Source organism: Salvelinus namaycush, chromosome 1 (genome assembly GCF_016432855.1).
Source record: "Salvelinus namaycush isolate Seneca chromosome 1, SaNama_1.0, whole genome shotgun sequence".
NCBI classification, from domain to species: Eukaryota; Metazoa; Chordata; class Actinopteri; order Salmoniformes; family Salmonidae; genus Salvelinus; species Salvelinus namaycush.
This window is the reverse complement of record NC_052307.1, coordinates 12,113,422-12,127,204: the sequence shown is the minus strand read 5'-3', so window position 1 is coordinate 12,127,204 and position 13,783 is coordinate 12,113,422.

Genomic DNA, 13,783 nt, shown 5'->3' with positions numbered 1-13,783 from the left:
ACTCCAGGACCTTGAAATGCTTCTTACGAAGCCACTCCTTCGTTGCCCGGGCGGTGTGTTTGGGATCATTGTCATGCTGAAAGACCCAGCCACGTTTCATCTTCAATGCCCTTGCTGATGGAAGGAGGTTTTCACTCAAAATCTCACGATACATGACCCCATTCATTCTTTCCTTTACACGGATCAGTCGTCCTGGTCCCTTTGCAGAAAAACAGCCCCAAAGCATGATGTTTCCACCCCCATGCTTCACAGTAGGTATGATGTTCTTTGGATGCAACTCAGCATTCTTTGTCCTCCAAACACGACGAGTTGAGTTTTTACCAAAAAGTTATATTTTGGTTTCATCTGACCATATGACATTCTCCCAATCTTCTTCTGGATCATCCAAATGCTCTCTAGCAAACTTCAGACGGGCCTGGACATGTACTGGCTTAAGCAGGGGGACACGTCTGGCACTGCAGGATTTGAGTCCCTGGCGGCGTAGTGTGTAACTGATGGTAGGCTTTGTTACTTTGGTCCCAGCTCTCTGCAGGTCATTCACTAGGTCCCCCCGTGTGGTTCTGGGATTTTTGCTCACCGTTCTTGTGATCATTTTGACCCCACGGGGTGAGATGTTGCGTGGAGCCCCAGATCGAGGGAGATTATCAGTGGTCTTGTATGTCTTCCATTTCCTAATAATTGCTCCCACAGTTGATTTCTTCAATCCAAGCTGCTTACCTATTGCAGATTCAGTCTTCCCAGCCTGGTGCAGGTCTACAATTTTGTTTCTGGTGTCCTTTGACAGCTCTTTGGTCTTGGCCATAGTGGAGTTTGGAGTGTGACTGTTTGAGGTTGTGGACAGGTGTCTTTTATACTGATAACAAGTTCAAACAGGTGCCATTAATACAGGTAACGAGTGGAGGACAGAGGAGCCTCTTAAAGAAGAAGTTACAGGTCTGTGAGAGCCAGAAATCTTGCTTGTTTGTAGGTGACCAAATACTTATTTTCCACCATATTGTGCAAATAAATTCATTAAAAATCCTACAATGTGATTTTCTGGATTTTTTTTCCTCATTTTGTCTGTCATAGTTGAAGTGTACCTATGATGAAAATTACAGGCCTCTCTCATCTTTTTAAGTGGGAGAACTTGCACAATTGGTGGCTGACTAAATACTTTTTTGCCCCACTGTATATACAGAGGGGAGAACAAGTATTTGATACACTGCCGATTTTGCAGGTTTTCCTACTTACAAAGCATGTAGAGGTCTGTAATTGTTATCATAGGTACACTTCAACTGTGAGAGACGGAATCTAAAACAAAAATCCAGAAAATCACATTGTATGATTTTTAAGTAATTAATTTGCATTTTATTGCATGACATAAGTATTTGATCACCTACCAACCAGTAAGAATTCCGGCTCTCACAGACCTGTTAGTTTTTCTTTAAGAAGCCCTCCTGTTCTCCACTCATTACCTGTATTAACTGCTCCTGTTTGAACTAGTTACCTGTATAAAAGACACCTGTCCACACACTCAATCAAACAGACTCCAACCTCTCCACAATGGCCAAGACCAGAGAGCTGTGTAAGGACATCAGGGATAAAATGGTAGACCTGCACAAGGCTGGGATGGGCTACAGGACAATAGGCAAGCAGCTTGGTGAGAAGGCAACAACTGTTGGCGCAATTATTAGAAAATGGAAGAAGTTCAAGATGACGGTCAATCACCCTCGGTCTGGGGTTCCATGCAAGATCTCACCTCGTGGGGCATCAATGATCATGAGGAAGGTGAGGGATCAGCCCAGAACTACACGGCAGGACCTGGTCAATGACCTGAAGAGAGCTGGGACCACAGTCTCAAAGAAAACCATTAGTAACACACTACGCCGTCATGGATTAAAATCCTGCAGCGCACACAAGGTCCCCCTGCTCAAGCCAGCGCATGTCCAGGCCCATCTGAAGTTTGCCAATGACCATCTGGATGATCCAGAGGAGGAATTGGAGAAGGTCATGTGGTCTGATGAGACAAAAATAGAGCTTTTTGGTCTAAACTCCACTCGCCGTGTTTGGAGGAAGAAGAAGGATGAGTACAACCCCAAGAACACCATCCCAACCGTGAAGCATGGAGGTGGAAATATCATTCTTTGGGGATGCTTTTCTGCAAAGGGGACAGGACGACTGCACCGTATTGAGGGGAGGATGGATGAGGCCATGTATCGCAAGATCTTGGCCAACAACCTCCTTCCCTCAGTAAGAGCATTGAAGATGGGTCGTGGCTGGGTCTTCCAGCATGACAACGACCCGAAACACACAGCCAGGGCAACTAAGGAGTGGCTCCGTAGGAAGCATCTCAAGGTCCTGGAGTGGCCTAGCCAGTCTCCAGACCTGAACCCAATAGAACATCTTTGGAGGGAGCTGTATTGCCCAGCGACAGCCCCGAAACCTGAAGGATCTGTAGAAGGTCTGTATGGAGGAGTGGGCCAAAATCCCTGCTGCAGTGTGTGCAAACCTGGTCAAGAACTACAGGAAACGTATGATCTCTGTAATTGCAAACAAAGGTTTCTGTACCAAATATTAAGTTCTGCTTTTCTGATGTATCAAATACTTATGTCATGCAATAAAATGCAAATTAATTACTTAAAAATCATACAATGTGATTTTCTGGATTTTTGTTTTAGATTCCGTCTCTCACAGTTGAATGATAAAAATTACAGACCTCTACATGCTTTGTAAGTAGGAAAACCTGCAAAATCGGCAGTGTATCAAATACTTGTTCTCCCCACTGTATATACTGTATATATATATACAGTTAAAGTCGGAAGATTACATACACCTTAGCCAAATACATTTAAACTCAGTTTTTCACAATTTCTGACATTTAATCATTGTAAAAATTCCCTGTCTTATGTCAGTTAGGATCACCACTTTATTTTAAGAATGTGAAATGCCAGAATATTAGTAGAAAGAATGATTTATTTCAGATTTGATTTCTTTCATCACATTCCCAGTGGGTCAGAAGTGTATATACACTCAATTAGTATTTGGTAGCATTGCCTTTAAATTGTTTAACTTTGGTCAAACGTTTCGGGTAGCCTTCCACAAGCCTGAATTTTGGCCCATTACTCCTGACAGAGTTGCTGTAACAGTCAGGTTTGTAGGCCTCCTTGCTCACACACGCTTTTTCAGTTCTGCCTACAAATTTTCTATAGGATTGAGGTCAGGGCTTTGTGTTGGCCACTCCAATACCTTGGCTTTGTTGTCCTTAATTTAAGCCATTTTGCCACAACTTTGGAAGTATGCTTGGGGTCATTGTCCATTTGGAAGACCCATTCGCGACCAAGCTTTAACTTCCTGACTGATGTCTTGAGATGTTGCTTCAATATATCCACAGACTTTTTCTTCCTCATGATGTTCACCAGTCCCTCCTGCAGCAAAGCACCCCCACAACATGATGCTGCCACCCCCGTGCTTCACGGTTGGGATGATGTTCTTTGGCTTGCAAGCCCTCTCCTTTTTCCTCCAAACATAACGATAGTCATTATGGCCAAACAGTTTTTCACGACTTCCGCCGAAGTTGGTGCCTCTCCTTGTTCGGGCGGCGTTCGGCGGTCGTCGTCACCGGCTTTCTAGCTGCATCCGATCTACGTTTCTTTTTCCATTTGTTTTGTCTTGATTGTACACACCTGGTTCCCATTAAGTTATCATTTATTCTCTATTTAACCCTCTAGTTCCTACATGGTTTTGTGCGTGTTTGTTCTTTGTTTAGTGTTCAAGACTTCTGTGAGCTGGTGTGTTTTCCCTGCGTGGAAATATTTGTTGTTTCTTTTCGAGTAAAGTACATATTTTACTCAGTTCTGTGTCCTGCGCCTGACTCCGTCCTAACCGCTGCACATTGACACTTGACACATATGCATATCTGTATTCCCAGTCATGTGAAATCCATAGACTAGGGCCTAATGAATTTATTTAAATTGACTGATTTTCTTATATGAACTGTAACTCAGTAAAATCCTTGAAATTGGTGTGTTCAGTATATTTTCTACATACTTGTAACTTTTTTATTATGTCAATATGTCTTTGTGTCTTTGTTGTAAATGGTTTGGTGTCAAACTGGTTGAAGTTGTGAAAAAGTCAATAGTTGGAAAAGTTGCAGAGTTATTTCAAAATAATGCCATTGTTGATTAGATGCTTTTTTCATTAATAAGGCTAATTTATCTTTAACCATGGTCTCTCCACTAGAAACTCATGGACAATCTGAACACATATTGGAATATTTTATACTGAATAATGTTTTTTAAGTTATTCAAGTATGAATTACCAAAATCACAATAGATAGTCATAGATGAACTGTTAATTACCAAAATGTCGGACACATCTGGTGACATTGGTAAATTACATAATTTGTGTTTCATGTTTGCAAGAACACCAATCTGGTGATGGAAGATAAGCGAGAAGGATTTGAATGAGAGACTGTCATGAAGGTATCTGGAGACTGGAGCATAAAAAAACCTCTACCTAAATCAGTACCATGTCAGTTTGATAAGTTGTGAAGTAATCTGGATATGGTTGATCTTGTCATCAATAATGATTTACCTCAAAGGAGGATGGAGATGGAGATGGTTTGGGAAGAAGGTCAATTGTTGCCTTTCTTTCATCATGATACCATGTTTCAGCCCTTTGTTACAGCAGGTTAAAAAAGGCATATTTCACTCATAAAATGTACAGTACATGATGTAGGTGGCGAGCATGCAGATGGCCAAAACAGAGAAAGAAAAGTCTAATTCAAGAGAGGTATAGACTTCACATTGCGTAAGATGACTGAAACACACCAAGTGAGTTTAAAATACAGCATAAAAGAAATATAGGGCCTGAAATTGTCACTCTGTACTCGATTTCCTGAATTGTGATCACAGTTTTGGAGAACTTTGTATCATACATTATTCATTCTCTCTATGTGGCGTGAATATCCTTCCACCTGAGTAAGCACACTGTCATTCATAACGCACCCAATCTGGAGAGAGATAAATTAATAAACCCATGCACATATGCACCATTTCAGACGCCTCTTCCATTTTTTTAACTATCACTTTCCTCCCTCTTTAAATGGGTATGATTCAATTATAAACCTATTATGCATTTATGTTTCCTTTTGGCTTTTCAGCATATAGGCTATCCCCATCCCCCTCCCTTCCCCATGATAATCTACAGTGAAAAGCTATTAATCTGTATTATAAAAGACAAACTAGAGATATCACATTTGCTTTAGTTGATGGGATTTGTTAAGCGGCAGTAATGTGATTTGTTATATGCTTGGGTATGGAGGTGGGAGGGTATTAAGACATTAGAGTAGAGTTAAGCAACAGGGGTTTACCCATAATTATTTTGATGAGGCTTTGATTTACATTAAAGCATGAGAACATATGGTAACACTACATTTTAAGAGGTTCTTATTACAGTGTAATTACATGTGTAGCAAGTATTGTAGTTAATTGTAATCAGATCAAATACATGTTTATTTGTCACATGCTTTGTAAACAACAAGTGTAAACTTACACTGAAATGCTTACTTACGGGTCCTTTTCCAACAATGCAGAGTTAAAGATTAAGATAAAAACAAGTAATGAAATAGTGACAAGAGGAATAAATACACAGTGAATACAGAATAACAATAACGATTAAAAATAACATGTTTATACACTGTACAGGGATTAACCACTCCCGAGTGGTGCAGCGTTCTAAGGCACTGCATTTCAGTGCTTGAGGCATTACTACAGACACCTTGGTTCGATTCCAGGCTGTATCACACCCGGCTGTGATTGGGAGTCCCATAGGGCGGTGCACAATTGGTCCAGTGTTGTCCGGATTTGGCCGGTGTAGGCCATCATTGTAAATAAGAATTTCTTCTTAACTGACTTGCTTAGTTAAATAAAGATCAAATAAACATTTAACTTTACCGAGTCGATGTGCAGGGTTATGAGGAATTTGAGGTAGCTATGTACGTATATATAGATAAGGGTAAAGTGACTAGACAACAGAATAGATAATAGACAGTAGCCACAGCATATGTGGTGAGTGTGAAAGTGTGTTTGTGTGTGTTTGTGTATGTGTGCGTTGGGGTGTCAATGTAACAGTGGAGGCTCTCAATTACCTAGGACTTGACAATGGTTAATCAAATCGCACCGTTTTTGCCCGCTTTTGCTTAATTTGCCATGCCTTCACAAACAGCTGCAACTGTCTATGCATTCGTAAATCAAGTGCTGTCTTGAGTTGGGCTCAGGGATGGAACAACTGTTGCGTTTATGGTTGTTTGTGGGGGAAAGGGGTTGAGTGTGAGTGTGTGTGTGTGTGTGTGTGTGTGTGTGTGTGTGTGTGTGTGTGTGTGTGTGTGTGTGTGTGTGTGTGTGTGTGTGTGTGTGTGTGTGTGTGTGTGTGGACGTGTTTAACTATTCTTGTGGGGACCAGAAGTCCCTACAAGAATAGTAAACGAACAAAAAGTTGACCAGCTGGGGACATTTTGTTAGTCCCCACAAGGTCAAATGCTATTTCTAGGGGGTTTAGGGTTAAGGTTAGAATTAGTGTTAGGGTTAGAATTAAGTTAAATATTAAGGTTAGGAGCTAGGGTTAGTTGTAGGGTTAGGGTTAGGAGCTAGGGTTAGGTTTAGGGTTAGGATAAAGTTTAGGTTTTTGGGTTAGGGTTAGGGTTAGGGTAAGAGTACGGGTTAGGATTAGGGTTAGGTTTAGGGTTAGGGGTTAGGGAAAATAGGATTTTGAATGGGACTGAATTGTATGTCCCCACAAGGTTAGCTGTACAAGACTGTGTGTGTGTGTGTGTGTGTGTGTGTGTGTGTGTGTGTGTGTGTGTGTGTGTGTGTGTGTGTGTGTGTGTGTGTGTGTGTGTGTGTGTGTGTGTGTGTGTGTGAATCCCACATCTGTTGCAAAGTGGTAAGGATGTTAGGGACAATATAGGAGGAATCACAATAATTGTTTGCTAAAATAATAATTGCTTTCAAAAAATGTAATTCTTGTAATGGCAATCCTGCTTATAGGTAACAGTCCTTTGCATGAACTGCCTACATTATTACACATATTATTTGCTAATTATGGAAATTAGGATATGCAGGATTTTTTAAATATATATTTTAATAGCTAAATATAATGCAAATTAAGGTGAGGGCAATGGGAAAGCTTTTTGCAGTTGATCTGCCTCTGTTCTGTGGGTGGCACTGTGTGCTCTTTTCAATGGTCTCTTGGGGGCCATGGGATGCGGGGGGACGGGGATTGCTGCCGGTCACTGGAATGACAACTCAACTTGGTACGGGGAGGGGTTTTAGTGGGTGGAATAGCGCAGAACAATTGGAGGTTTACTTAGTAGAAATTCAAATATCATGGTACAGCTATATGGACACTCAATCACTATGGTACCTTTTAATGGTGAGTTTACAAACATATATTATGATGAATAGATTAGAAATGTGTATCTTATTATGGTAAATGGTGAAATAAGTATATCCAGTTATAATTGTAATGGTGAGGCTGATAATAAGAAAGGAAGATCAGTATTTACCTGGCTTAAAGAGAAGGAATATAATATCTATTGTTTACTGTAAACTCATTCAACAATTTTAGATGAAGTTTTGTGGAAAAAGTGGGGAAATATATTTCTCTCATGGGCAAAGAAATTCAAAAGGGGTGACGATATTAATTAACAATAATCCTAATGTGCAAATTGTCCAAAAACATCCTCAAGGTAGATGGATGATTTTAAATATTTTATTGGACCATAAACAAATATAGCTCATTAACCTATACGGTCCAAATAATGATGATCCAAGCTTCTTTGAAAATATATATCATCATTTAACAACCCTACAAACAATACAAGAGTCTGTTATTATGGTGGCAGATTATAATGCGGTTTTAAATCACACCACAAACTATCACCCTCATACACTTAAGGAAATCCTGAATTTCATGGATATATTGGAACTAGTGGATATATGGAGGCTTAAATATCCTGACCTAGTGAGATATATACAGTTGAAGTCAGAAGTTTACATACACTTAGGTTGGAGTCATTAAAACTTGTTTTCAACCACTCCACAAAATGTCTTGTTAACAAACTATAGTTTTGGCAAGTCGGTTAGGACATCTACTTTGTGCATGACACAAGTCATTTATCCAACAATTGTTTACAGACAGATTATTTCACTTATAATTCACTGTATCACAATTGCAGTCGGTCAGAAGTTTACATACACGAAGTTGACTGTGCCTTTAATAAACAGCATGAAAATTCAATCATGGCTTTAGAACCTTTATTTAACTAGGCAAGTCAGTTAAGAGCAAATTCTTATTTTCAATGACAGCCTAGGAACAGTGGGTTGACTGCCTTGTTCAGGGTCAGAACAACAGATTTTTGCCTTGTCAGCTGGGGGATTCAATCTTGCACCCTTTCAGTTACTAATCCAACGCTCTAACCACTAGGCTACCCTGCCGCCTCAAATGATGTCAATAATTGACATCATTTGAGACAATTGGAGGTGTACCTGTGGATGTATTTCAAGGCCTACCTTCAAACTCAGTGTCTCTTTGCTTGACATCATGGGAAAATCAAAAGAAATCAGCCAAGACCTCAGAAAAAAAATTGTAGACCTCCACAAGTCTGGTTCATCATTGGGAGTAATTTCCAAACGCCTGAAGGTACCACGCTCATCTGTACAAACAATAGTACGCAAGTATAAACACCATGGGACCACGCAGCCGTCATACCGCTCAGGAAGGAGACACGCTCTGTCTCCTAGAGATGAACGTACTTTGGTGTGAAAGGGGAAAATCAATCCCAGAACAACAGCAAAGGACCTTGTAAAGATGCTGGAGGAAACAGGTACAAAAGTATATATAGGCACAGTAAAACAAGTCCAATGTCGACATAACCTGAAAGGCCGCTCAGCAAGGAAGAAGCCACTGCTCCAAAACCGCCCTAAAAAAGCCAGACTATGGTTTGCAACTGCACATGGGGACAAAGATCGTATTTTTTTGAGAAATGTCCTCTGGTCTGGTGAAACAGAAATGTACTTCAAAAGTTGTTGCAAAATGGTTTAAGGACAACAAAGTCAAGGTATTGGAGTGGCCATCACAAAGCCCTGACCTCAATCCATTGAACATTTGTGTGCAGAACTGAAATAGTGTGTGCGAGCAAGGAGGCCTACAAACCTGACTCAGTTACATCAGCTCTGTCTGGAGGAATGGGCCAAAATTCAGCCAACTTATTGTGGGAAGCTTGTTGAAGGCTACCCGAAGCGTTTGACCCAATTTAAACAATTTAAAGGCAATGCTACCAAATACTAATTGAGTGTATGTAAACTTCTAACCCACTGGGAATGTGATGAAAGAAATAAAAGCTGAAATAAATCATTCTCTACTATTATTCTGAAATTTCACATTCTTAAAATAAAATGGTGATCCTAACTGACCTAAGACAGAGAATTTTTACTAGGATTAAATATCAGGAATTGTGAAAAACTGAGTTTAAATATATTTGGCTTAGGTGTATGTAAACTTCCAACTTCAACTGTATATATACTGTAGCTAAGAAAGTGTATGTTGTGTAGGAAGATGTTAGTAGCCCATGTGCCTCACCCTAATAATTTGGTCTATTTAACCTTCTTAATTTCAGCTACTGTTCTGACTTGGTGGTTCACATGCAGCCTATGTCCTGTTTTAGGGAAAGGTAATCATCGAATATTGTAAGCACTTTCATTGTCTGTTTATATACCCCATTTATTTATCCTACGGTTCTGACTTGGTGTACAGGGAGAACACTGTAAAAACGGTCCATGTTCTGAATTCTGTCGCTGTAGTTAAATTGACTACGTCCATCCTAGCTCCCTCATTAATGTCTTAAGCGAAATTAAGGATTGCCTCTTGTACACTTGTCATCCCCTTATGCCGTAGTTTGTACATCTCAATTTTCATTAGAAACCACATTTGTTTAAGCAAGTCAGCCATATCAGCTTTTTCTTAAGGCAGTAAATGAGGCTGAATGAACTGTTTCGCTGCCAGACAAGGCTCCACTGATAGCCAGGTATAGTAGGGGTAAACTGTTGGGACTGCTGTTGGGACAGCTTTATGTAGGCCCTAACAGTTTGTGGGCACTGTTTGTCACAGTTAACTCTACCGCTTCTCTCTCCCGGATCTGGGATCCTCCTCATCAAAAAAGCTGACTAGCATAGCCTAGCCTAACGCGACAGGGATATCATATAATATAATTTTCATGAAATCACAAGTCCAATACAGCAAATGAAAGATAAACATCTTGTGAATCCAGCCATCATTTCCGATTTTTAAAATGTTTTACAGCGAAAACACAATATGTATTTCTATTAGCTAACCACAATAGCAAAAGACTCAACTGCATATTTTCCCCATTTTTCTACCGCATAGGTAGCTATCACAAAACCGACCAAATAGAGATATAATTAGTCACTAACCAAGAAACAACTTCATCAGATGACAGTTTTATAACATGTTATACAATAAATGTATGTTTTGTTCGAAAATGTGCATATTATAGGTATAAATCATAGTTTTACATTGCAGCTACCATCAAAAATATCACCAAAGCAGCCAGAATAATTACAGAGAGCAACGTGAAATACCTAAATACTCATCATAAAACATTTATGAAAAATACATGGTGTACAGCAAATGAAAGATAAACATCTTGTGAATCCAGCCAATATTTCCGATTTTTTAAGTGTTTTACAGCGAAAACACAATATAGCATTATATTAGCTTACCACAATAGCCAAACACACAACCGCATTTATTCACCGCATAGATAACATTCGCAAAAACCAGCAAAAGATATAAAATTAATCACTAACCTTGACCAACTTCATCAGATGACAGTCTTATAACATCAGGTTATACAATACACTTATGTTTTGTTCGAAAATGTGCATATTTAGAGCGCAAACCGTGGTTATACATTGTGAATATGTAGCAGAAATGCACAAAATTGTCCGGAGATATTTTGGACACTCACCTAATCTGACCAAAGAACTCATCATAAACTTTACTAAAAAATACATGTTGGACAGCAAATGAAAGATACACTAGTTCTTATTAATGCAACCGCCGTGTTAGATTTTTTAAAATAACTTTACCATAACAAACAGCTTACGTTATAGCGAGACAGCGCCCGCAAAAAGGGCGAATAATAGGACTCAACATTTTCCACAGAAATACGAAATAACATCATAAATTGTTCTTACTTTTGCTGAGCTTCCATCAGAATCTTGTACAAGGAGTCCTATGTCCAGAATAAATCGTTGTTTGGTTTTAGAATGTCCTTCTCTCCTGTCGAATTCGCTCCACAAGGCTAGCCAATGTTGATGACGTTCCCAATTTCTCTCGGCGCAGAGAACGGAAAACTCCAAAAGTCCCATTAAACGTTGAATAAACTGATGAAACTCGGTTGAAAAAACCTACTTTATGATGTTTTTCTAATATCTATCAAATAAAAACAGAGCCGGAGATATTAGCCGTGTATACCGAACGCTTATCATAAGACAACATGGAGGCACTTCCCGCGCCTAGGTAGAGAAAGGAAATTCTGGTCACGTCATTCCAAGAGCTCTTGTTCGACCTCAGATCAAGCTAGACACCCCATTCCACCTTCCACTGCCTGTTGACATTTAGTGGAAGGCGTATGCAGTGCATGCATATCCATAAATATTAGGCAATTGAATAGGCAGGCCCTGGAACAGAGCATCGTTTTCAGATTTTTCACTTCCTGTCTGGAAGTTTGCTGCAAAATGAGTTCTGTTTTACTCACAGATATAATTCAAACAGTTTTAGAAATTTGAGAGTGTTTTCTATCCAATAGTAATACTAATATGCATATTGTACGATCTAGAATAGAGTACGAGGCCGTTTAAATTGGGCACGATTTTTTCCCAAAGTGAAAACAGCGCCCCCCTATTCACAAGAAGTTTTAAAGTGCAATCAATATATTGTTTAGTGCGGTCTTGTGTAGTGGCTTTGCTGGCATTCATCCCACATTTATTTTTTGTCCCGCCAAGATATACATGCTAAAATCGCCACTGCTAATGCACGGCGGCCAATCAAGAGTTCAGCTATTTTCATATTTTGGGGCTGGACATGTCAAGGGATGAGTTCTGACTGACCTGCCATGTCACAGGCTTCTGTCTATAACAATAATGCATCCTTGGTCAGTAGAGCATCCTTGGTCAGTATGTAGATAATGTTTCCTACCGTAGGTTTTTTAAAAATGTATATAGCCATGCACAACTACAGAAGTGTTGCTACAGCTCTCAACACTATTGCTGCCCTGAATTTTGCTGCCGCTATCGACAAGTCTGTGGGAATAAGTTGTGAGAGACTACTTTCTGGAGGATGATCATCATGCCATTCTGACTCTCCCTGACTCTCAAAATGAATCAGACGACAAGGAAATGTTAAAAACATTGTTAGAGAATGAGACATTGCAGAGTTTTCTGATGACAGTGATGGGGAAGAAACAGAGAAACAGTATTTTTGTCACTGAGGAAGCTGACTGAGTTAAGAAATCGGTGGAATGTCCGGTACTTCGTACTTAATCACAGTTGTGCACTCGAGTCACATGACTTGGACTCGAGTCACAAATTTGATGACTTGAGACTTGATTTGGACTTGAAGCCTCGAGACTCGGGACTTTGAGTTGAGACTGATGACTTGAAATTATATGTCCAGGTTTTGTAACATGTTGTCACAAATGTTGTGGCACAGAGTCTGTGGATTACCCTTCCCCCAAGCCAGAGACAGTAGCCACAGCTTCGCCCTTACAAAAAACAATTGCAACAGATTGGCTAGTGAAATGCACACAGGTACAGTGCAAACGTCAAATTGTAGGGAGAAAGGATTGCCATAATTTTTTGCATATGAATGAAAGAAGTCCTCTGCCGAAGCTTGATTTTGTGAATATATGGATAAAAACTGCCGACCCAGATGTATTTATGCTTTCTGAAACCTGGCTTAAAAAATCTGTTACAGACAAAAATATTGGCATAAATGGTTACAATGTTTTTCGTACAGATCGTAAATCTAAGGGTGTTGGTGTTGCTGTATATGTAAAAGACAAGTTCTCGGTGGTCATTCTGACTTCTGTTACTAAACCTAAGCAATTTGAATATCTGTCTTTGAACCTAAACCTTGGCTCATCTTGCTGTTATAGACCTCCATCTGCTACTGTTAGCTCTCTGGATTGTATTTTCAAATTGTTATCACAGAATGTCAATTCTGAGTTTGTCCTGATGGGTGATCTGAATCAGGACTGGCTAACATCTAGCTCTGATCAACTTAAAATTCTGTGCAACACCTACACTCTCACTCAGATAGTCAACAGTGTACCTTGGTTGAATATAAAATAATAATCCTCTGAAATCCTCTTTGATTGATTTGATCTTAACCAATACTCCTCATCGTTTTAATGCTTCTGGTATTTTTGCAAATGACATAAGTGATCACTGTGCTATTGCCTGTGAGAGATGTTAAATTCCTAAGAAATCTCCACGTGTTATTACGAAAAGAAACTGGAAGCGGTTTGATATTCAAGGTTTTTTACATGATGTATCTAGCATTGAATGGAATAGAATGGAATTAATCCCTGATGTTGAACTAGCCTTTTCTTACTTCCACAACGCATTCCAGGATTTATGCAATAGGCATGCCCCTTCTAAAAAAATCAGGATGAAGGGCAGAGAGAACCCTTGGTTTACTAAGGAACTTACAAAAATCATAA